At 37.3% G+C, this 25000-nt stretch overlaps 1 long non-coding RNA gene across 1 annotated transcript in view; it reads right to left on the bottom strand.

Moving 5' to 3' along the window:
- Positions 1-25000, bottom strand: part of LOC116590568 — a 221664-nt gene that overhangs the window by 184249 nt on the left and 12415 nt on the right. The gene's annotated exons all lie outside the window — the stretch shown is intronic.

The following is a 25000-nucleotide window of genomic DNA, read 5'->3' as shown; positions in this document are numbered from 1 at the left end:
TGGAAAATGGGTTGCATGCCTAAGATAAAAAGATGTGGTCACAAGCTGGGTGAACATAGCATTTGAGCAGAAACCAGGGAGATAAGAGTGACTGACTGCTTTTTCTGTGAGGATTCACTGAAGAGTGGGGGGGGCACCATTTTTATCCCCTCCACAATGGGGGCTAGAAGCCTTCAATGAACAAAACAGAGCCACATAGTGCAATTCAGAGCCACTTACGCTGAGCTCAGCCCCCTGGCAAGGGGGTGAGGTGCGATTCCACCAGCGCAAAGATACCTGAGAACCAGTACAACAGGCCCCTCCCCCTGAAGACCAGCAGGAGCAACTAGCTAATGCCAAGTTTACCAATCATAGAGAACTGCAACACTTCAGCTCTTGAGGAAAACAGTATAGAGCATTCATGAGTTTTTATATTATTCTTTCATCTTTTTATTTTTTCAGCTATTTTCATATTTATCAACTCTTTTTTTTACTTCTTTTGACTTTTTATTTTTATATATATTAAATATATGTATCATTTCCTTTCATTGTATTTTATTTTCTTGTTGTATATATATATAAGTTTTTCTTTCTTTCCTACTTTGGGATCTAGTTTCTTTTAGCAAACAGATAGAAATATACCCAGGATCTAGTTTATTGTTTTGTTCTGCTTTTACTTCTTGATTGACTTTTTCTTATTTTGGTTTCTTTCTGTTTTCTTCTCCTTTGTTTAGTTTGTATTTTTCTGGTGGTGTTGTTGCCATTTTCTGTCTTTTCTTTCTCTTTCATCTATTCTTTTCCAGACATAATGTTGAGATGGAGAAATTCACACCAAAAGAAAGAGCAAGAGGCAGTACTCACTGCCAGAGATTTAATCTATGTGGACATAAGTAAGATGTTGGAACTAGAATTCAAAACAACAATTATAAAGATACTAGGTTGGCTTGGAAAAAAAGGGGGGGAGAAGACACTAGAGAATTCCTTACTGAAGAAATAAAGGAATTAAACTCTAATCAGGCCTAAATAAAAAAAGGTTGTTACTGAGATGCCATCAAAAATGTGGGCTCGAACTGCTCAGATAAATGAGGCAGAAGAGAGTCAGTGATATAGAACAGAAAAAGGTGAAGAATAAGGAAGCTTAGAAAAAGAGAGAAAATCAACTCCTGGATCATGAAGGAAAAATTCATGAAATGAGAAGCATCATAAAGCAAAATAATACTCCTTTTGTTTGTTTGTTTGTTTGTTTGTTTTTAAAGATTTTGTTTATTTATTTGACAGAGAGAGAGAGATTGCAAGTAGGCAGAGCCAGGCAGAGAGAGGGGAAAACAGGCTCCCTGCTGAGCAGAAAGCCTGATGTGGGCTCCATCCCAGGACTCTGAGATCATGACCTGAGCCAAAGGCAGAGGCCTAACCCACTGAGCCATGCAGGCACCCCAATAACGTTTGAATAATGGGGTCCCAGAAGAAGATGAGTGAAATAAAGGGGCACAAGGTATATTTGAACAAATTACAACCAAGAACTTCCCTAATCTGGGGAAGGAAACAGGCATTCAAATCCAGGAGACACAGAGAGCTCCCCTCAAATTCAATAAAAATAGGTCAATACGTCAATACCTTGACATATAATAGTGAAGCTTGCACATTTCAGAGATAAGAAGAAAATCTTGAAAGTGGCATAGGAAAAGAGTTACTTAACCTGCAAGTGTAGAAACGTAAGTCAGGCAGCAGATGAGCCCACAAAGACCTGGCAGACCAGAAAGGACTGGCATGATACAATCATTGTGTTAAATGGAAAAAATGCACAGCCAAGAGTACTTTATCCAGCAAGACAGTCATGCTAATGGACATCAAAAGGAAGCTGGAAATGTGACAGGATACAAAGTCAATGTACAGAAATCAGTGGCTTTCTTATACACTAACAATGAAAATACAGAGAGGGTAATTAGAGAATCTATTCCATTTACTATAGCACCAAGAGCCATAAGATAACTCGGAACAAACCTAACCAATGAAAGAAATTGAAGAACACTCAGGAAAGAAATTGAAGAAGACACAAAAAAGATGGAAGACTATACCATGCTCTTAGATTGGAAGAATAAACATTGTTAAAATGTCTATACTGCCTAGAGAAATCTATACTTTTAATGCCATTCCAATCAAAATTCCACCAATATTTTTCAAAGAGCTGGAGCAAATAATCCTAAAATTTGTATGGAATCAGAAGAGACCCTGAATTGCTAAGGAAATGTTGAAAAACAAAAACAAAACTGGGGGCATCACGTTACCTGATTTCAAGATTTACTACAAAGCTGTGATCACCAAGGCAGCATGGTACTGCCATAAAAACAGACACATAGACCAGTGGAACAGAGTAGAGAGCCCAGATATGAACCGTCAAGTCTATGGTCAATTAATCTTCGACAAAACAGGAAAAAATATACGGTGGAAAAAAGACAGTCTCTTCAATAAATGGTGCTGGGAAAACTGGACAGCTATATGTAGAAGAATGAAACTCTACCATTCTCTTACACTGTACACAAAGATCAACTCAAAATGGATAAAAGACATCAACGTGAGACAGGAATCCATCAGAACCCTAGAAGAGAATATAGGCAGTAACCTCTTCAATATCAGCCACAGCAACTTCTTTCAATATGTGTCTCCAAAGGCAAAGGAAACAAAGGCAAAGATGAACTTTTGGGACTTCATCAAAATCAAAAACTTCTGCACAGAAAAGGAAACAGTCAACAAAACAAAGAGGCAACCCACGGAATGGGAGAAGATATTTGCAAATGACAGTACAGACAAAAGGTTGATATCCAGGATCTATAAAGAACTCCTGAAACTCAACACATACAAACAGACAATCATATCAAAAAATGGGCAGAAGATATGAACAGACACTTCTCCAATGCAGACATACAAATGGCTATCAGACACATGAAAAAATGTTAATCATCACTAGCCCTCAGGGAGATTCAAATTAAAACCACATTGAGATACCACCTTACACCAGTTAGAATGGTTGAAATTAGCAAGACAGGAGACAGCATGTGTTGGAGAGGATCTGGAGAAAGGGGAACCCTCTTACACTGTTGGTGGCAATGCAAGTTGGTGCAGCCACTTTGAAGAACAGTGTGAAGATTCCTTAAGAAATTAAAAATAGATCTTCCCTATGACCCTGAGATTGCACTACTGGGTATTTACCCCAAAGATACAGATTTAGTGAAAAGAAGGGCCATCTGTACCCCAATGTTTATAGCATCAATGGCCACGGTCGCCAAACTGTGGAAAGAACCAAGATGCCCTTCAACAGACGAATGGATAAGGAAGATGTAGTCCTTACTGAACAAGGAGCCTGATGAAGGTCTCATGGGATCATGATCTGAGCTGAAGGCAGATGCTTACCCCACTGAGCCACACAGGTGTCCCTCTACCAAACATTTAAAAAAGAATTAATACCTATTCTTCTAAAACTGTTTCTAAAAATAGAAATGGAAAGAAAACTTCCAAAGTCATTCTATGAAGCACACATTACCTTGGTCCAAAAACCAGACAAAGACCCCACCAGAAAGAATTATAGACCAATATCCCTGATGAACATGGATGCAAAAATTCCCAAGACATTAACTAATAGGATCCAACAATACATTAAAAGGATTATTCACCAGGACCACGTGGAATTTTTTTCCCCCCTGGGCTGCAAGAATGGTTCAGCATTGGCAAATCAATTGATGTGATTGATTTAATGTGATTGATAAAAAACCTATATAATCCTGTCAATAGATGCATAAAAAGCATTTTGCAAAATACAGCAACCTTTCCTGATTAAAACTCTCCACCATGTAGGGATCGAGGGAACATACCTTAATATCATAAAAGCCACCTACAAAAAACTCACAGCGAATATCACCTTCATCAGGGTAAACCTAAGAGCTTTTCCCCTAAGGTTAGGAACACGACAGGGATGTCCATTCTTACCACTGTTGTTCAACATAGTACTAGAAGTCCTAGCCTCAGCAATCAAGCGACAAAAAGAAGTTAAAAGCATCCAAATTGGCAAAGAAGTCAAACTTTCAATCTTTGCAGATGACATGATACTGCATGTGGAAAACCCAAAAGACTCCACCCCAAAATTGCTAGAACTGATACAGGAATTCAGCAATGTGGCAGTATGTAAAATCAATGCCCTGAAATCAGTTGCATTTCTATACACTTAAAATAAAGCAGAAGAAAAAGAAATCAAAGAATTGATCCTTTTAACAATTACAACAAAAACCATAAGATACGTAGGAACAAACCTAAACAAATAGATACAGGATCTGTACTCTGAAAACTATAGAATACTTATGAAAGAAATTGAGGAAGATACATAGTAATAGAAAATTATTCCATGCTCATGGATTGAAAGAACAAATACTGTTAAACTGTCTATGCTATCCAAAGCAATCTACACATTCAATTCAATCACTATCAAAATACCATCAACATTTTTCACAGAGCTGGAGTAAATAATCCAAAAATCTGTACAGAACCAGAAAAGACCCCAAATAGCTAACGGAATGTTGAAAAGGTAAACCAAAGCCAGAAGTATCATCATTCCAGACTTCAAGCTCTATTCCAAAGCTGTAACCATCACAGTATGGTACTGGCACAAAAACAGACATATAGATCAATGGAACAGAATAGAGAGCTGAGAAGTGGACTCTTAACTCAATGGTCAACTAATCTTTGACAAAGTAGTAAAGAATATCCAATGGGGAAAACACAGTCTCTTCAACAAATGGTGTTGGGAATATTGGACAGTCACATACAGAAGAATGAAGCTGGACCATTTTCTTATACCATACACAAAAATAAACTCAAAATGTATGAAGACCTAAATGTGAGAAAGGAATCCATCAAAATCCTAGAGGAGAACACAGGAAGCAACTTGTCATCTTGGCCACAACAAATTCTTGCTATACATGTCTCTGAAGCCAATGGAAACAAAAACAAAAATGAACTATTGGGACTTCATCAAAATAAAAAGCTTTTGCACAGTTATGGAAATAGTCAAAAAAACTAAAGGACAGCCTATGGAATGGTAGAAGATATTTGCAAATATCTTATCAGATAAAGGGCTAGTATCCAAAATCTATAAAGAACTTATCAAACTCAGGGTGCCTGAGTCACTCAGTCAGTTAAGTGTCTGTCTTTGGCTCAGGTCATGATTCTGGTATCCCAGTATCAAGCCCCACATCAGGCTCCCTGCTCAATGAAGAGCCTGCTTCACACTCTGCCTGCTGATCCCCCTGCTTGTGTGCTCTATCTCTCTCATTCTTGCCCTATTGCAATAAGTAAATAATAAAAATCTTTTTTAAAAAAAGAACTTATTAAACTCAACATCCGAAAAAGAAAAAAAAAGATTCAACAAATGGCAGAAGACATGAACAGACATTTCTCCAAAGAAGACATACAAATGGTCAGCAGAAATATGAGAAAATGCTCAACATCATTTGGCATCAGGGAAACACAGATCAAACACACAATGAGATACCACCTCAGACTAGTCATAACTGGCAAATGAACAAGTCGGGAAACAACGAATGTTGGCAAGGATTTGGAGAAAGGGGAACACTCTCACATTGTTGGTGGGAATGCAAACTGGTGCAGCCACTCTGGAAAACAGTAGGAAGGTTCCCAGCAATTGCACTACTAGGGATTTACCCAAGGGGTACAAACAGTGATTCGAAGGGGCACTTGCACTCCAATGTTTACAGCAGCAATATCCACAATAGCCAAACTATGGAAAGAGATGAGATGCCCTTCAACGGATAAATGGATAAAGAAGATGTGGTGTATATATACAATGGAATATTACTCAGCTATCAAAAAGAATGAAATCTTGCCATTTGTGAGGATGTGAATGGGACTAGAGGGTATTATGTTAAACGAAATGAGGCAGTCAGAGAAAGGCAAATAGCATATGATTTCACTCATGTGGAATTTAAGAAACAAAACAGATGAACATAGAGGAAGGGAAAGAAGAATAAAATAAGACAATATCAGAGAGAGAGACAAAGAATAAGAATTCTTAACTCTAGGGAAAAAAACCAAGGTTTTCTGGAGGAGAGGTGCAGGGGGAATGGGGTAACTGGGTGATGGGCATTAAGAAGGGCATGTGATGTAATAAACACTCGGTATTCTATGCAACTGACAAATCATTAAACCCTACATCTGAAACAAATACAATCCTAAATTTTTAATTAATTTTTTAAATTTTTTATAAACATATAATGTATTTTTATCCCCAGAGGTACAGGTCTGTGAATTGCTTTACATACTTCACAGGACTCACCATAGCACATACCCTCCCCAATGTCCATAACCCCACCACCCTCTCCCAACCCCACTCCCCCCAGCAACCCTCAGTTTGTTTTGTGAGATTGAGTCTCTTATGGTTTGCCTCCCTCCCGATCCCATCTTGTTTCATTTATTCTTTTCCTACACCCCCCAAACCCCCTACATTGCATCTCCACTTCCTCATATCAGGGAAATCATATGATAGTTGTCTTTCTCCACTTGACTTATTTCGCCAAGCATAATACCCTTTAGTTCCAACCACGTCATCACAAATGGCAAGATTTTATTTCTTTTGATGACTGCATAGTATTCCATTGTATATATATACCACCTCTTCTTTATCCATTCATCTGTTGATGGATATCTAGGTTCTTTCCATTTTTTGGGTATTGTGGACATTGCTGCTATAAACATTCGGGTGCATGTGCCCCTTTAGATCACAACGTTTGTATCTTTAGGGTAAATAACCAGTAGTGCAATTGCTGGGTCATAGAGTAGCTCTATTTTCAACTTTTTGAGGAACCTCCATGCTGTTTTCCAGAGTGGTTGCACCAGCTTGCATTCCCACCAACAATGTAGGAGGGTTCCCCTTTTTCCACATCCTCGCCAGCATCTGTCATTTCCTGACTTGTTAATTTTGGCCATTCTGACTGGTATGAGGTAGTATCTCATTGTGGTTTTGATTTGTATTTCCCTGATGCCGAGTGAAGGGGAGCATTTTTTCATGTGTCTGTTGGCCATCTGGATGTCTTCTTTGTGGAAATGTCTGTTCATGTCCTCTGCCCATTTCTTGATTGGATTATTTTTTCTTTGGGTGTTGAGTTTGCTAAGCTCTTTATAGATTTTGGATACTAGCCCTTTATCTGGTATATCATTTGCAAATATCTTCTCCCATTCTATCTATTGTCTTTTGGTCTAGTTAACTGTTTCCTTTTTGATCTTGATGAAATACCAATAGTTGATTTTTTCCCTTGCTTCCCTTGCCTTTGGCAGCGTTTCTAGGAAGAAATTGCTGCAGCTGAGGTCGAAGAGGTTGCTGCCTGTGTTGTCCTCAAGGATTTTGATGGATTCCTTTCTCACATTGAGGTCCTTCATCCATTTTGAGTCTGTTTTCATGTGTGGTGTAAGGAAATGGTCCAATTTCATTTTTCTGCATGTGGCTGTCCAATTTTCCCAACACCATTTGTTGAAAAGACTGTCTTTTTTCTCTTGGACATTCTTTCCTGCTTTGTCAAAGATTAGTTGACCATAGAGTTGAGGGTCTGTTTCTGGGCTATTATGTTCCACTGATCTATGTGTCTGTTTTTGTGCCAGTACCATACTGTCTTGATGATGACAGCTTTGTAATAGAGCTTGAAGTCTGGAATTGTGATGCCACCAACTTTGGTTTTCTTTTTCAATATTCCTTTGGCTATTCGAGGTCTTTTCTGGTTCCATATAAATTTTAGGATTATTTGTTCCATTTCTTTGAAAAAAATGGGTGGGATTTTGATAGGGATTGCATTAAATGTGTAGATTGCTTTAAGTAGCATAGACATTTTCACAATATTTGTTCTTCCGATCCAGGAGCATGGAACATTTTTCCATTTCTTTGTGTCTTCCTCAATTTCGTTCATGAGTACCTTATAGTTTCTGTGTATAGATTCTTTGCCTCTTTGTTTAGGTGTATTCCTAGGTATCTTATGGTTTTGGGTGCAATTGTAAATGGGACTGACTCCTTAATTTCTCTTTCTTCTGTCTTGTTGTTGGTGTATAGAAATACAACTGATTTCTGTGCATTGATTTTATATCCTGACACTTTACTGAGTTCTTGTACAAGTTCTAGCAGTTTTTGGAGTGGAGTCTTTCAGATTTTCCACATATAGTATCATATTATTTGCAAAGAGTGATAGTTTGACTTCTTCTTTGCCAATTTGGATGACTTTGACTTCTTTTTGTTTTCTGATTGCTGAGGCTAGGACTTCTAGTATGTTGAATAGAAGTGGTGATAATGGACATCTCTGCCATGTTCCTGACCTTGGCGAAAAAGTTTTCAGTTTTTCTCCATTGAGAATGATATTTGCAGTGAGTTTTTCATAAATGGCTTTGATAATATTGAGATATGTACCCTCTATCCCTACACTTTGAAGAGTTTTGATCAAGAAGGGATGTTGTACTTTGTCAAATGCTTTTTCAGCATCTATTGAGAGTATCATATGGTTCTTGTTCCTTCTTTCATTAATCTATTGTATCACATTGATTGATTTGCCAATGTTGAACCAGGCTTGCAGCCCTGGAATAAATCCCACTTGGTCATGATGAATAATCCTCTTAATGTACTGTTGGATTCTATTGGCAAGCATTTTGGTGAGAATTTTCACATCTGTGTTCATCAAGGATATTGGTCTGTAATTCTCTTTTTTGATGGGATCCTTGTCTGGTTTTGGGATCAAGGTGATGCTGGCCTCATAAAATGAGTTTGGAAGTTTTCCTTCCAATTCTATTTTTTGGAACAGTTTCAGGAAAATAGGAATTAATTCTTCTTTAAATGTTTGGTAGAAATCCCCTGGGAAGCCGTCTGGCCCTGGGCTCTTGTTTGTTTGGAGATTTTTGATGACTGCTTCATTCTCCTTACTGCTTATGGGTCCTTTCAGGTTTTCTATTTCTTCCTGGTTCAGTTGTGGTAGTTTATATGTCTCTAGGAATGCATCCATTTCTTCCATATTGTCAAATTTTTTGCCGTAGAGTTGCTCATAGAATATTCTTATAATTGTTCGTATTTCTTTGGTGTTGGTTGTGATGTGTCCTCTTTCCTTCATGATTTTATTTATTTGGGTCCTTTCTCTTTTCTTTTTGTTAAGTCTGGGCAGGGGGTTATCAATCTTATTAATTCTTTCAAAGAACCAGCTCCTAGTTTCATTGATTTGTTCTTTTTTTTTTTCTATTTCATTGATTTCTTCTCTGATCTTTATGATTTCTCTTCTCCTGCTGGGTTTAGGGTTTCTTTCCTGTGTTTTCTCCAGGTCCTTTAGGTGTAGGGTTAGGTTGTGTACTTGAGACCTTTCTTGTTTCTTGAGAAAGGCTTGTATTGCTATATATATTCCTCTCAGGATTGCCTTTCCTGTGTCCCACAGATTTTGAACAGTTGTGTTTTCATTATCATTTGTTTCCATGAATTTTTTCAATTCTTCTTTAATTTCCTGGTTGACCCATTCATTCTTTAGAAGGATGCTGTTTAGTCTCCATGTATTTGAGTTCTTTCCAAATTTCCTCTTGTGATTGAGTTCTAGCTTCAGAGCATTGTGGTCTGAAAATATGCAGGGAATGGTCCCAATCTTTTGATACCAGTTGAGACCTGATTTATGACCCAGCATGTGATCTATTCTGGAGAATGTTCCATGTGCACTAGAGAAGAATGTGTATTCTGTTGCTTTGGGATGGAATGTTCTGAATATATCTGTGATGTCCATCTGATCCAGTGTCATTTAAGGCCTTTATTTCCTTGTTGATCTTTTGCTTGGATGATGTGTCCATTTCAGTGAGGGGAGTGTTAAAATCCCCTACTATTACTGTATTATTTTCAATGTGTTTCTTTGATTTTGTTATTATTGGTTTATAGAGTTGGCTGCTCCCATGTTAGGGGCATAGATACTTAAAGTTGTTAGATCTTCTTGTTGGACAGACCCTTTGAGTATGGTGTAGTTTCCTTCTTCATCTCTTATTATAGTTTTTGGCTTAAAATCTAAATGTATGATGTAAGGATTGCCACCCCAGCTTTCTTTTGATGTCCATCAGCATGGTAAATTGTTTTCCACGCCCTCACTTTAAATCTGGAGGTGACTTTGGGTATAAAATGAGTTTCTTGTAGGCAGCATATTGATTTTTTTTTAATTTATTCTGATACCCTGTGTCTTTTGATTGGGGCATTTAGCCCATTTACATTCAGGGTAACTATTGAGAAATACGAATTTAGTGCCATTGTATTACCTGTAAGGTGACTGTTACTGTATATTGTCTCTGTTCCTTTCTGATCTACTTCTTTTAGGGTCTCTCTTTGCTTAGAGGACCCCTTTCAATATTTCATGTAGAGCTGGTTTGGTGTTTGCAAATTCTTTCAGCTTTTGTTTGTCCTGGAAGCTTTTTATCTCTCTTCCATTTTCAATGATAGCCTAGCTGGATATAGTATTCTTGGCTGCATGTTTTTCTCATTTAGTGCTCTGACTATATCATGCCAGCTCTTTCCGGCCTGCCAGGTCTCTGTGGATAAGTCCACTGTCAATCTAATATTTTTATCATTGTATGTTACAGACTTCTTCTCCCGGGCTGTTTTCAGGATTTTCTCTTTGTTGCTAAGACTTGTAAATTTTACTATTAGGTGATGGGGTGTGAATCTATTCTTATTGATTTGGAGGGACTTCTCTGCACCTCCTGGGTTTTGATGCTTGTTCCCTTTTCCATATTATGGAAAGTCTCTACAATAATTCTCTCCAATATACCTCTCTCTCTTTCTTTTTCTTCTGGAATCCCAATTATTCTAATGTTGTTTCATCTTATGGTGTCACTATCTCTCGAATTCTCCCCTTGTGGTCCAGTGTTTGTTTGTCTCTCTTTTCCTCAGCTTCTTTATTCTCTGTCATTTGGTCTTCTATATCACTAATTCTTTCTTCTGCCTCATTTATCCTAGCAGTAAGAGCCTCCATTTTTTTTTAAAGATTATATTTATTTGACAGAGAGAAATCACAAGTAGGACAAGTAGGCAGAGAGGCAGGCAGAGAGAGAGGAAGGGAAGCAGGCCCCTTCTGAGCAGAGAGCTTGACGCGGGACTCAATTCCAGGACCCTGAGATCATGACCCGTGCCGAAGGCAGCAGCTTAACCCACTGAGCCACCCAGGTGCCCCAAGAGCCTCCATTTTTTATTGCACCTCATTAATAGCTTTTTTTATTTCAACTTGGTTAGATTTTAGTTCTTTTATTTCTCCAGAAAGGGCTTTCATCTCTCCAGAGAGGGTTTCTTTACTATCTTCCATGCCTTTTTTGAGCCCGTCTAGAACCTTGAGAATCATCATTCTGAACTCTAGATCTGACATATTACCAATGTCCATATTGATTAGGTCCCTAGCCTTTGGCACTGCCTCTTGTTCTTTTTCTCTGTGTTGAGTTTTTCCACCTTGTCATTTTGTCCAAGTAAGAATATATGAAGGGGCAAATATAATACTAAAAGGGTGGCAAAAAAAAAACCAGAAAAAATGTGCTTTAACCAAATCAGAAGAGTCCCCAAATTGTGCGGGGGAGAAAGGGGATAGAAAGAAGTTCAGAAAAAAAAATTTAAAAAGAAAACAAATAAAGAAAAAATATAAAAAGGAGAGAAAAAAATATATATATATATTAGACTAGTGAGTAGAACAGGGTCACCTACTTAATTTTGGGAGGATTTTGGTCTCTTAAAAGAAACTACCTCCCAGAATTTTAAAGAATGAAAAACATGTATAAGGGTAAACACAATGAAGGGATGGAATATGCCTATAAAGATGAAAAAAATTTTTTTTAATTTCTAGAAAAGGAGTTGATAAAGTAAGTTGGTTGGGAGAATAAAGAAAAACAAGGTGGAGAGAATTTGCTCAGCCTGGAATCTAGAACAAGCCTGGAGCTAGATTTAGGGTATATTTTGATCTATTAAAAGAAGTTGTACCAAAATTTGTACCCAAAAATTGTACAAAAATTCCCAAATTTTTTAGAAGAAAACACCCTATGTGTATACAAAAAATAAAGTTTGATACAATGTAGGATGAAATATGACTATAATAATGAAGGTTCAAAAAAATTATTTTTTTATGAAAGTTATTGTTAAGATAAACTATTCAAAAAACATTAAAAGAGGAAAGGGTGAAAGTTAAAAAAATTTAGCAGAAGAAAACAAAATAAAATAAATAAATTAACTGCAAGACTAAAGAATCATGGGGAGAAAGCCATGAATTTCATACTTTGCTTACTCCTCCTCTGGAATTCCGCTGTTCTCCTTGGTAAGTGAACTTGGTCTTGGTTGAATTTCTTGTTGATCTTCTGGGGGAGGGGCCTGTTGTAGTGATTCTCAAGTGTCTTTGCCTGAGACGGAATTGCACCGCCCTTACCAGGGGCTCGATTTTGGGAGCTTTTGTTCCCTGAACGCTTTCTGTAGAGTTCTGGAGGATGGGAATGAAAATTGTGGCCTCCCAACCTCCAGCCCAGAGGAGCCAAGAGCTCAGGGCCCCACTCCTCAGTGCTCCCTCAGAGAAAAATGTTCAATCACTCCCATCTCCCTGGCCTCCTGCTACGCTCCAAGCTCACCCAGCCTGTGACCAGTTCGAGGTATTCCCAAGTTGAGAGCTCACTCCTTTGATCTGTCTCTGTAGCCAGCTTCCCCGCTCTAATACCTGTGAGCTCTGTGACACTCAGACACCCCCAATTCTTCTGTGACTCCGTGGGACCTGAGGCCACGCTGTCCCCACGTGGGCTTCACCCCAGTTTAGCCTCTGGAGTGATGTCCTTCAGTGGAGCAGACTTCTAAAATTTCTGATTTTGTGCTCTGTTGCTCCACCGCTTGCCGGGAGCTGGTTCCTCCCCCCACGGTCTATCTTCCCATCGCTTTGGATTCACTTCTCCACCAGTCCTACCTTTCAGAAAGTGGTCAATTTTCTCTTTCTAGAATTGTTGCTCTTCTTCTCTTCAATCTCCTGTTGGATTTGTAGGTGTTCACAATGGTTTGATAAGCTATCTAGCTGATCTCCTGCTACCTGATGTAGTCTCAGCCTGCTACTTCTCTGCCATCTTGACTCCTCCCTCTTGTAATGTCTATTCTAAATTTTTTTAAAAGATAAAATAGACAAGAGATGCTGATAGTAGAACAAAATAAAAATAACCTTGTTATATAATTTATTACTTAAACAGGCCCAAAATTTTTTAAATTCCAGTACTCAGTGGTCATTCAGGAGGTAGACAGTGTTCAATACTTATGAGTCTAATATGTAATTTTTGGCTGATTGAAGGCCACAGTAACTTCTTTCAAGACACATCTCCAAAGTCAAGGGAAACAAAAGGAAAAAAAACTCTGGCACTTCATCAAGATAAATAGCTTCTGCACAGCAAAGGAAACAGTCAACAAAACTAAGAGGCAGCCCATGGAATGGGAGAAAATATTTCCAAATGGCAGTATAGATAAAGGGCTGGTATCCAAGATCTGTAAAGAACTCCTCAAACTCAACACCCAAAACACAAATAATCCAGACAAAAAAATGGGCAGAATATATAGACAGATACTTCTTCAAAAAAGACATACAGGGGCACCTGGGTGGCTCAGTTGGTTAAGCATCTGCCTTCGGCTCAGGTCATGATCCCGGGGTCCTGGAATCGAGCCCCACATCAGGGTCCCTGCTCAGTGGGGAGCCTGCTTCTCCCACTCCCACTCCCCCTGCTTGTGCACCCTCTCTCTGTCAAATAAATCTTTAAATTTAAAAAAAAAGAAAAAAAGAGAAAGAGAGAAACTAGTTAGATATGTTAGTCTAAATGAGAGGCTGCTTGTATGTGTGACAGCACAAAGGATGGGAAGACTCATTTAGGGTGTATTAAAAAAAAAAAAGACATACAAATGGCTAAGAGACACATGAAAAAATGTTCATCATCATTAGCCATCAGGGAAATACAAATCAAAACTGCAATGAGATCCCATCTTATACCAGTTACAATGGCAAAAATTCACAAGGCAGGAAAGAACAAATGTTGGGGAGGATGTGGAGAAAGGGGAACCTTCTTACACTGTTGGTGGGAATGCAAGCTAGTATGGCTACTTTGGAAAACAGTGTGGAGATTCCTCAAAAAGTTAAAAATAGAGCTACCCTACAACCCAGGAATTGCACTACTAAGTATTTACACCAAAGATACAGATGTAGTGAAAATAAGGGTCACATGCACCCCAGTGTTCATATCAGCAATGTCTACAATAGCCAAACTGTGAAAGGAGATGAGCTGCCCTTCAACAGATGAATGGATTAAGAAGATGTGTTCCCAATATACAATGGAATATGACTCATCCACCAAAAAGGATGAATACCGACCATTCACAACAACATGGATGGAACTGGAAGGGAATCTGCTAAGTGAAATCGTGAAATAAGTCAAGCAGAGAAAGACAATTATCATATGGTTTCACTTATATGTGGAAAATAAAGAATAGTACAGGAGACCATAGGGGAAGGGAGGGAAAATCAAAAGGGGGGAAATCAGAGAGGGACACAAACCATGAGAGACTATGGACTCCAGAAAACAAGCTGAGGGTTTTGGAGGGAAGGGGGTGGGGGGAGGGGGTACCCAGGTAATGGGGATTAAGGAGGGCATATGTTGTGTTGAGCACTGGGTATTATATGCAACTATTGAATCACTGAACACTACATCAAAACTAATGATGTACTATATGGTTGCTAACTGACCATAATAAAAAGTTTTTTTTAATTTCTTGGCTGACTGAATATCACAAAGCTGTGAAAATGTGCACATCTCTTGACCTACCAAGTCTAAGTAGGAATGTACCCTAAAGACATAGTAATGGATGCTGTCAAGACTTACCTGTTGCATTGTTTTCATCAGTTAAAATATTATAAGAGCAGAGAATATGTCTGTTCTCTTCATCCTTGTAGCCCCAGCCCCTCACACAGGGTCTGGTGCCCAAAAAATATTTAATAAATTTACCTGTGAATGAACTTAAATGTTCAATATTTAGGGATTGTATACATATTTTATAGTACTTCCCCATGATGAAACATTTTCAGACATTAAAATAGATGTCGCAAAGCAATATCCAGAGCCAGGAAAACAGAAGTTTTGGTTTACCTATCTTGTTTTTGTATTCCTTTGTTTTACCTTGGCATTGAGAATTCCTGCCAGCCCCAACTTGTACAACAGCACTACCTCAACACTGTGGCCATCACACAGGACTTAAGATCTTTAAGCTGTGTTAGCCAGTAAGAAATAAAGAAAATAGGTAAATGTGAACTACATCTGTTGAATTGGGAAGGTTGCCATAAAATAAAATAAACTGAGTATAGGAGAAAGTGAATTAATTAATAAATATAAAAGAAGAAGTTGATTAATTAGAAAGCAATAAATAGGCACAATTGGGAAATAGAATAAAGAATTATTTCTTTTGCAAAAATTAATAAAGCAGACACATTTATAACAACTCTGACAAGAAAGAAAAGAAGAGAATATACAAATATATAATATTAGTAATGGTAAAGAGGACACAATCACAGATAAAATATAAAACCAACAATTAATCAAGAATAATGTGTATAGCTTTAGGCAAAAGACACTTTATTGGAGTCTCCATCTCTCTGCTTACATTACCCATCTGTCCTTTCATGTTGTCCTCCTTTTCCTTTAGATCCCTTGGTCATAGTTGTTTTACATTCCTGGTTTCATAATTCCAACATCTCTGCCATATCTGAGTCTGGTTTTAATTCTCGTTCAACTCTTCAAAATGTATTTTCAATCTTTTAGTATGTCTTTTAATTTTTTGTTGAAAGCCAGATGAAGCATTGGGTTAAAAAGAAGAAGGAGGAGGAGGAGGAGGAGGAGGAGAACTGAAGTAAACAGACCTTCATTGTGCAAGTTTATGTTCATCAGCTGGAAGCTAGGCTGTATTTACTGTTTGCTGTAACTATAGGTGACAGAGGTTGAAGTTTTCTATGCTGTTTTATTTTTATCTCTCCTGTTGTAGAGGAGCCCTATGATGTGGTGGTGAGGTGGTGGGGGAGCATTTTAGAGGTCTATAATTAGATCTCAGTTTTTCAGTAAGCCTGCACCTCTGGACTGTGACAATTGCTATCACTTCTTAGTAGTTTTGCCTCTCTTTAGTAAGACAGGAAAGCTAGAGAGGGTTGGAGCTCGGTGGTTCCCTGCCTTCAAGACAGTCAGGGCATGGTAAAATTTCCCTCAAGGGCAGGACTTAATAAGAAGAACTGAATGTTCTAAGTATATTTCAGAATAGTTGCTTTTTTTTCCTCCTTTCTGTGCACAAGGGGATTTTTATCTGATCTTCACTGTGAGAAGCTGATAAGGTTTCTGTGCAAACGCTCTGTGAGCAAAACTCACAAAGGCTTGCTGGCCCTCCCTTAAGACTGGCCCCCCTGAAGATTTGAACTCTCAAGTTGGTCCACAGTGAGCTTCAGCAATTCAGCAGTTATAGTTCAGGTCCGCTTCTGTGGACTCTAGCTCCTGTGGAAATTTCTGCTTCCGGGTTTCTATTCTGTTAACTTGTGACTCTGTGTATCTACTCTCTGATTTGGGGAACAGCAGTTTGCCTTGTGATCTCATCTCTAGTGGATCTAGTAAGAGTTGTTCATTTTCAGTTTGTTCAGCTTTTTGTTTGTGAGGATGGAGTGATGATTTCCAAGTGCCTTATACTCCAGAGCAGAAGCCAGAAGTCCCAAGACATTTTCAAGTATAAACACAATTCCATATTTTCATGGAAAATATAACTGACCAAGAATAGGCAGAAAGTATAAGTAGATCAATAAATGTGGATGTCATGTAAATGGCTTGAACTAAATTAAAAAGTATCTGTCACAAGCCAACAGCCAAACTCAAGTTTAAGAGTAAAGTCATCCTTGTTTGAATCAGGCAACAGTTAGCATGCTCGATGAACTAAGGGAAGAAACGCTTCACCAAGATCCTTGGGACCAGTTCAAGCCCACAATCAGAGTTTGTCATACTTTTCAAAGCAATATTGACTATAAACTATATATTGCATACAAACCCAGTGGGGGTTCGGGCAGCACTCCATAACCAAGCACATTAGTATCTCAGCAGCCCAAGTTGTGCACAAGAGTAGCCTACATTAAAAGTTTAAGAGTGTAAGTAGCTTACATTAGTTTAGGCCGGGTTTCATTTCCCAATGAGTTTGCCACAAACCTATGATAGGACTTGTAGGTTTCAGAATTTTGGACACTTAGAAACTGCAGATATGGTATTGAAGACCTATGCTGTCAATAAACATTATCCACCAAATTCTAGGCAATAAGACAAAGAAATGAGGCAAAAACATTGCAAAGGGAAGAGACAAAATTGTCATTGTATTGATTGTCAATTTCAAAACAATGACAATTTCAAAACAATAAGAGAGTGCGGTAAGACAGCTGGATTTTTGAGTTGTGTTTTTAAAATTGAGTCTTTGCCCATATATTGACATATGTTTGTGAATATGGGTGTATGTGGGTAAGATGCATAACATCCTTTCTTTTCTCCCAGGTGGACACCAAGGACAGTAACAGTCCTTGGCTAATGATTTAATCCAGCCTTTTCTGGATTGTTCATTTCTAAGGCTCTCATCATGTTGCTAAGGGAGCAGGCTTTTGAGGAAGGGGGTCGGTGGCTGCTTTCTTACCCTGCTAAGTCTGAAAGGGAAGCAGAAAGGAACAAAAGACTGAATACCCTTCTGGATAATAGTGTGATTTACAGATTCCATGGGAGGGGGAGTGTTCTTTGCTAACTGAGAGACAGGACACATTTTCTTCCTCACTGTGGCAAGAGCTAATTAATGTTTGTCCTTAAGTAAATTGTTTGTGCTTAATTCAAGAGACACTGCTGTACCATGCAGAGATTAATTTCTAGATGAATTAAATTTTAAATAGGAAACATTAATAAAATGATTTCAATAAAGTATAGAATAATAATTCTAAAAACTTGGAGTAGAAAGTCTTTTTTTTCTTAGAATCAGAAAGGCAAAACATGACTGATTTAAACATGTGAAAATATGAAAATTTTCACACTAAAAAGCACCACACACTAAAAGAGGAAGAAATCACTGGTGAAATAACCATCAAAGAGTGTTATGGGTTCGATGATCTGTACCCCTTCCTAAAAAAAAAGGTATTTTGAAGTCCTAACCCCAGCACTTCAGAATATGACCTTATTTTGAAATAGGGTCTTAAAGAGGTAACCAACTTAACATGAGGTCATTAGGATGAGCCCCAATCCAATCTAGCTGGTGTCCTTATACAAAGAAAATTTGAACACAGAGCTGGACACACATACAGAGGGAAGACGGCCATGTGAAGATGTAGGATTGGAAGGATGTCCTTCAAGCCAAGGAATGCCAAAGATTCCTGGCAAACCATGAGAAGCACATCCCTGCTGGAACCTTGATTTTGGACTTCTAGCCTCCAGAACTTTGAGACTCTATTGTTCTAAGCCCCTCAACTTGTGGGTCTGTGTTATCCAAGAAACTAATACAAAGATTTAATAGCATTTATGTGTAAAAGTTCTTACACATCAGTTTAAAAAGAAAAAAAAGATTAAAAATAGAAAAACAGTCACAAGATATAAGCAAAGTAGATAGCAAAAATATGGAGTAAGGCAGAGATCAACATAAATAAATATAAGAGGTTTGGGGCAGTGCATACTCGGAGTAGAGTGGTAGGAGGTGGCCACACTCAGCACAGGAAATAGCAACCGCCTTGTCTGGAGAGAATTTGGAAAGCCAATTAAAAGAAAGATGGTAGCTATACTTATGGAGCATGGCATAATGTATAAACCTGCCCAATCACTGTGTTGTACACCTTAAACTAATGTAATGTTGTGTCAACTATACTCAAGTTTAAAAAGAGAGGGAAGGAGTCAGATTTTTATAATCACAATGCCCTAGCAATTCCCAACATTAGTGATATAATAGTCCTCAAAAAGGTCATCTGTTGATCCAAGACTTACTTGCTTCATTTTAAATATGAAGTTTCTTTTTCAAGAACAATAAAAATAAAGTTTCTTTCTTAAATGGTTTAGATTTATAGAAAGATTGAGAGGATTTTACAGTGTTCCCATAAACTTTCTCACACAATTCCCCCTAAACTTATCATATTATGATATGGTAGGTTTTTTACAATTATGAACTATTATTGAGACATGATTATTAACTAAAGTCCATAATTTATTCTGGTTTCCTTAGTTTTTACATAAAATGTTTTTTTGTCCCAAGAGACCACATTATATTTATTTGTCATGTTTCCTTAGGCTTATTTGTGATAGTTTCTCATATTTTCCTTATTTTTAATGATCTTAACAATTTTGAGGATTAAGAATTTTGTAAGGTTTCCCCTTACTGGAATCCATCTGATATTTATCTGATGTTTTTCTCATGATTAGCTGGGGGCTATAGGAAGACCACAGAGGTAGAGTACCATTTTAATTGCTTCATATCAAGGTTACGTATTATTAACATGATTTGTCACTATTGATATTGATCATTCTGTCAAAGCTCAGTTGACTTTGTTTATGTGGGTCTATTTCTCAGTTGTTTATTCTGTTCCATTGATCTCTCTGTCTATATTTTAGTCAACATCATTACTTGATTACTTTATATGAAGACTAGAAGTTGAATGATATCAGTTCTCTGACTTTGCTCTTCTTCAATATTGTATTGGATATTCTGGGCCTTTGCCTCTCAATATAAACCTTAGAGGCTACTTACTGATATCCACAAAACAAGTTATTGGGATTTTTATTGGGATAAGATTGAATCTATAAGATCAAGTTGAGAAAGATTGACATTTTTAACATTGAGTTTTCATATTGATAGGTATGGAGTATCTTTCTGCTTATTTAGATCTTAGATTTTTTTTTTCATTGGAGTTTCATAGTTATGCCCTACAAAACTCTGGAGTCTTATTCTAGATTCTAGATCCCTAGCCTGATGGTTTTTTTATTTATACCTAAACATTTCATTGCTTTTGGTGTTGATAAAAATGGTGTGTTTCTAAATCCAATGCTCACTGTCAGTATATTGGAAAGCAATCAACTTTTTATATGAACTTTGTATTCTGAACCTTTGCTTATTAATTCTAGGAGTTTCATTTGGTTAATTGGAACTTTCTACATTAGCTAGCATTTCCAGTATGATGTTGAATATGAAGTATGAGAAGAGTAATCTTTGCCTTGTTCTTAATACTACACAGAAATCACCTAGCTAATCCCCACTAAGTTGATGTTAGTGGTAGGGGTTTTATAGATGTTCTTTATCAAATTGAGAAAGTTCCTGTATTCCTAGTTTGTTGAGAGGTGTTTTTTTTTATCACAAAGAAGTATTGAATTTTATTAAATGTTCTTCTCCAGCTATTGCTACAATTTTATAATTTTTCTTCTTTAGCATGTTGATTGTGATTGATTACCTTAATTGATGTTCTAATATTGAATAAGTCTTGCATACATGGAATAAATTCCACTTGCTCACAGTATACAATTCTTTTTATGCTTTGTTGGATTTGATTTGCTAATATTTTATGAGGATTTGTTCATGTTCACCCATGATAGATATTAGTGAGTAGTTTTCTGTTCTTGTAATATCTTTGACTGGTTTTGGTATTAGAATGATGCAGACCTTAAAGAATTTGTGGAAAATTTGACATTTTAAAAATTATAATATAGCAGTTCTGGAAATCAGATTCTGCCCTGTTCACAGTATTGCTGCTTCTTATAGTTGTTGTTTGTATGCTTATTGACTTTTCTGAACTAATTTTATGAAGTCTGTATTCTTTGTCTAGTATGGCCATGGAGGTGATTCTTGGTGGTCAGCTAGTGCTTCAGGAAAGATCTCCTTAAACGCCTGAGTCAAAAATCTATCTTTGCAGATGGGCTTTGTTTGTGTGCTGGGCCATGCCTTCAATATTCAGCACACAGTTTAACAACTCTATCTTAGCCTTCTATTCCAGCTTGCACAGTTTGAAGGTCAGCCAGAGGTCAGAGCTTAGGGTCTTCTCATATCTCATTTAACTGTGCACCAAGCCCTGACCTTCTAGGCTTCCAGAAATATGTGGCAACTTTTCAAAGCATTTGTTCCCCACCATGTATCATTCCCCAGGCTTTCCTCTTTAGCTTATTGGTTAGCTATTGTTTGCCCCAGTTGTTGTCTTTGCCCAGACAGCAGTGAATTTGACATTTGCCTTTAAATGCTTTTGACAGAATAATGAAAGCTATGGTAGAGCTCCCAGTTAAGAAAATAAAGATGAGCCCTTTGATCTACCCCTTCAGGAATTCATCAGACAGGGCAAAACAAATGATAGTTCTTTCAGAATAAGGTCTGTTCCCCATCCAGTACTAGGTACTTGTCCTATGAATGCAGTCTGCTGTCTAAGGGCCACCACCTAGCACAGAATGGGACCAGCACAAAACAAATCCCACAAAGGTCTTTTATTGAGATTCGACTGTATTTTCTCAAGTAAGCATTGCCCTGGCTGCTGTAAGCTTTTAATTAGTTTCCAACATTCCTAAATTATTGATTCTGACAATTTTTGTCAGGTAATTCATTGCTTTTATGAAGGAACAGATTTTTGTATTCTTTAAATGCCATTTTCACTTTCCACTCTTTTGTTCTTAACCTATACATGTCTTTACATTTAAGTGGATTTCCTGTAGCCGGCATATAGTTCAAGCTCGTTTCTTAAATTCACTTGTATTTAAACAACTTGAATTTAAAGTTATTGTTGATACAGTTGGATTAATACCACCATGTCTGGAACTGTTTTCTATTCATTGCATTTGTTCTGTTTCTCATTTTTCACTCTTTCTCTGCTTTTTGTGGTTTTATTTTCTTTTTTAAAATATGATTCTATTTTTTCTCCTCTCTCAGCATATCAACTGTACTTCTTTTAAAAAAATATTAGTGGTTTCTCTAAAATGTGCAATATACTAATTAGGTACAAATTTAGGTCTACTTTCAAATAACAGTATATTGCTTCATGGACAGTATGGATACCTTATAACAGAGCATTCCTAAATGCTTTTAGGGCTTTTTTCTAAAATGACTGTCATTTCTTTCTTTACCCATATGCTCTCATCACCCAAGAGATGGATGGTTACTAGTATTACTTTGAACAAGCATTAATTTTTTAGATCAATGAAGAACATGAAAAATAATAAGCTTTCCTTTACCTTCATTAAAAGCTTTCAATGCTTTGCTCTTTTATGCAGATCAGAGTTTCTGACCTGTATCATTTTCTCTCTCCCTGAAGAACTTCTTTTAACATTTCTTGTAGGTCAGGTCTGCTGGCAACAAATTTCCTTCTTTTCTGTATTTCTCTCTATGTTTGAAAAATATTTTCACTTGGGGAGCCTGGGTACCTCAGTCAGTTAAGCTTCTGACTCTTGATTTTTGCTCAGGTAATGATCTCTGGGTCATGAGACCACAACAGGCTCCATACTGAGCATGAAACCTGCTTAAGACTCTCTTTCTTCCTCTCCTTCTGCCCATTCCCCCCAACCCACTAGTGCTCTCTCATTCTCTAAAAAAGAAAGAGAGAGCGATAGAAAGAAAAAGAAGAGAGGGAAAGAAGGAAGGAAGGAAAGAAAGGAGGGAGGGAGGGAGGAAATTTTGCTTGATACAAAATTCTAGGTTGGTGTTTTTTTCTTTCAATTCTTTAAATGTTTCATTCCTCTCTCTTGCTCATATGAGAAGTCTGCTTTAATTATGAGAAGTCTGCTTCTTATGAGAAGTCTGCTTTAAATATGCTTGTACATAGATGTTCATGGCAGCACCATTCAAAATAGTCAGTATAGAAATAGCTCAAATGCCTATCAGTGGATGAATGAATGAATAAATGGTGTTACATCCAAACAATATAGTATTATTCAGCCATGAAAAGGAATGAAGTACAGACACACAATACATGGATGAATCTTGAACACATTATGCTGAATGCAAGAAGCCAGACATAAAGGGTCATATATTACATGATTCCATTTATATGAAATATCCATAGTAGGTCAAGCCATAAGATAGATAATAAATAAGTGAGAGCTGGGGGCCAGGATGAGGGAGAAGGAGTGGGACCAGCTACCTCATGGGTACAGGGTTTTATGTTTGGGTGACAAAAATGTTTTGGAGCTTGCACTAAACACAGTAGGTGTCATGAAATTATTGACTTTGAAATGGTGAATTTCATCAAAAAATGGCCAGAAGACATGAAGAGCCGTTTCTCCAAAGAAGACATACAAATGGCTAACAGACACATGAAAAAATGTTCATATATAGCCATCAGGGAAATTCAAATCAAAACCACATTGAGATACCACTTTACACCAGTTAGAATGGCCAAGATTAACAAGACAGTAAGCAACGTGTATTGGAGAGGATGTGGAGAAAGGTGAACCCTCTTACACTGTTGGTGGGAATGCAAGTTGGTGCCGCCACTTTGGAAAACAGTGTGGAGATTCCTTAAGGAATTAAAAATAAGCTACCTTAATGACCCTGCAATTGCTTAGTGAATTAAAAATAAGCTACCTTAATGACCTTGCAATTGCACTCCTGGGTATTTACCCCAAAGATACAGATGTAGTGAAAAGAAGGGTCATATGTACCCCAGTGTTCATAGCAGCATTGACCACAGTAGCCAAGCTTTGGAAAGAGCCAAGATGCCCTTCAATGGATGAATGGAGAAAGAAGATATGGTCCATATATACAATGGAGTATTATGCCTCCATCAGAAAGGACAAATACTCAACTTTTGTATCAACATGGAAGGGACTGGAAGAGATTATGCTGAGTGAAATAAGTCAAGCAGAGACAGCCAATGATCATATGGTTTCACTTACTTGTGGAGCATAAGGAATAACATGAAGGACATTAGGAGAAGGAAAGGAAAAGTGAATTAGGGTAAATCAGAGGGGGAGAGGAACCATGAGAGACTGGACTCCACAAAAGAAACTGAGGGTTTTGGAAGGGAGGTGTGTGCGGGATGGGTGGTGGGTATTAAGGAGGGTATGTATTGCATGGAGCACTGGGTGTAGTGCATAAATAATGGACCTTGGAACTCTGAAAAAATAAATTAAAGAAATAAAAGAAAATTCAAAAGCAAAAAAAATGGTGAATTTTATGTTATATGAATTGCACTTCAAAAAAAAAGAAGGAAATAGAGGACTCAAACTTGATTTTATGTGCATGTGTATTTACATATATAATTTTACATCTCTAGACTAGATAAAGTATTTTTTATATATTCATGAAACATCTATTAGGATTTAATCATGGAATCTGTATTGTACAAAAAAGGAGATCCAATAAAATTTAAAACCACTAATAAAACATGAATATATGTGTGTCTGTATATATATATATATATACACACACACACATATGAATTGAAACCATGCTCCTAGATGATCTTGGATCCCAGAGTGGTCCAGATAAAGAGTGCAGACTAAGTAAAAGTCATCAGAAAAGGAGCACTTTACAATAGAACTCTGAGACTTAGGGAACAGAGCACAAAAATGAGGTTAGCACATACATTGTTTTAAACTTTGGGCAACAAAAGAAATCAGGAAGAGTAAATACATAAAAACAAAAGATGAAATTTATTAAAATATATAATAAAATGGAAATTAGAAGAAAATGCAGATGAGATTAAAAGAATTATAGGTGAACACTATGTATACCTCTGTGTCACAAATTTCAAAATCAAGATGAAATTAGTGGTTTACTAGAAAATTATAAATGATAAAACTAAGCTCAGGATGTTGGGGTCTTGAACAGAAAATCACCATAGAAGAAAGAGATTAGGAATGTGATTGGAAATTTTTTGAATAAGACACCAGAACCAGATGGGATGACAGCTGAATAAATTGATAATTCAGATAATTCTAATGTTATTTAAACAATCTCAGGCTATATAAAAAGGCAGAACCT

The sequence above is a fragment of the Mustela erminea genome, chromosome 1 (genome assembly GCF_009829155.1).
Source record: "Mustela erminea isolate mMusErm1 chromosome 1, mMusErm1.Pri, whole genome shotgun sequence".
Classification (NCBI taxonomy): Eukaryota; Metazoa; Chordata; class Mammalia; order Carnivora; family Mustelidae; genus Mustela; species Mustela erminea.
The sequence above is the reverse complement of the archived record's forward strand: the minus strand, read 5'-3'. Positions and strand labels throughout refer to the sequence as shown.